Below are 1,386 nucleotides of genomic sequence, written 5' to 3'. Positions count from 1 at the left end.
TAAACCGGGGCCCTTTGCAAAACGTATTGACCAACCTAACCTAAACACAAACCTCTTACTTGCTAACGTAGAAACGTGGTCGAGAGGTGTAAGGCATGTAGAAATTGTATTTTTAATAACCATGAGTATGGTCCACTTCCATGTTTTTCTTTTTACTTTTTGCAGCTACATCGGAACGTTCAATTTTTATTCTTCACTAATTGCAAATGGCGTTTACATTCAAAATATGAGGAATTTTGGTGGCATTTGTTCGGATATTCTTCTCTTTGGAAATGAAGAAAAGAATAAAAGCAATACGCAAAGACAAAAAGTATTATCAGTACTAAACATTACCAATAATAATTGCTACGAAAAACTAAATACGACCTCTTTTACCATCTCTCATGAGTTGTATGTATTATTATCAAAAATGTCCTCGCTGAAGATTCGAACTGGCTACCTTTGCATTTGTAAGCCAGCACCTTAACCACTACACCAAGAACATGGTATGGTGATCGTTTAGTTGTCGGCGTATTTGTTGTATTTGTGTTTTATGTTCCCACTTCGACAATTTTTACTCTTTTTTTGTAAGTTTAACAGCTGTTTCTGGCTTTCTCTTTCGGTGTCGTCCTTTATTTACACAATGCACTATTCGTATTCACAGCTTGTGCCCCTCTGCAATGTCTTATTCAGATTAAGCTTTTCTTTTTGCCCCTCAATAAACATTTGATTGATTTAATTCTCATACTCTCCACGGATGGAGCGCAGGAATGCCAGACTCGAAAAATAGGTGTACATTTACTTTCCTGACAGATCATACAGTATATATATTATTTTTGTTAGGTTGCAGAATGTATTAACACAAGGTTAAATAGGAATATATTTTAGAAATAAAAAGAAAAAAATTTCGACCGTGACAGGATTCGAACCTGCAATCTTCGGATCCGAAGTCCGACGCCTTATCCGTTAGGCCACACGGTCTCATACTGATCTAGTTACAAATAGACATTATAAAAACGATATATATCAGTACGTTTCAGTTTGAATGCAAACGTGAACATAAATTATGGATCCAAGGTAGAACGGAAAGAGGGAATGCAATATTCACATTCTAATAATATTGATCAATATGCCCATTCAATGAATGAACACTTACGTAATAATACCAGCAGCTCATATACAATATTCTTTTTCATATAGTTATATTTGACATCAAGAATGCACTAAAAAAAAAAAAAAAAAAGGATGCCATGAAAAGGGTCTGATTGGCATTTTAGTGTGGAGGGAAAGACAGATTACTTGAAATACGTAACCAGTAACAACTAACCTTTATACAGTGCGTTCAAAAAGTTAATCTGCATCGAATATGGCAAAGTGATACATAGAAACACTCCATGACAGTAAATA

The 1,386-nt window shown here is 34.8% G+C and overlaps 1 non-coding gene across 1 annotated transcript; it reads right to left on the bottom strand.

The window, feature by feature from the left end:
* Positions 1 to 887: 887 nt before the first annotated feature.
* TRNAR-UCG (transfer RNA arginine (anticodon UCG)) lies at positions 888 to 960 on the bottom strand. Its single transcript has one exon. It is a non-coding gene; the product is annotated as a tRNA-Arg (tRNA).
* Between the last annotated feature and the right edge of the window lie 426 nt (positions 961 to 1,386).

This window comes from Thermobia domestica, chromosome 10 (genome assembly GCF_964235325.1).
Source record: "Thermobia domestica chromosome 10, izTheDome1.hap1.1, whole genome shotgun sequence".
NCBI lineage: Eukaryota > Metazoa > Arthropoda > Insecta > Zygentoma > Lepismatidae > Thermobia > Thermobia domestica.
This window is presented reverse-complemented; position numbering and strand designations above follow the sequence as displayed.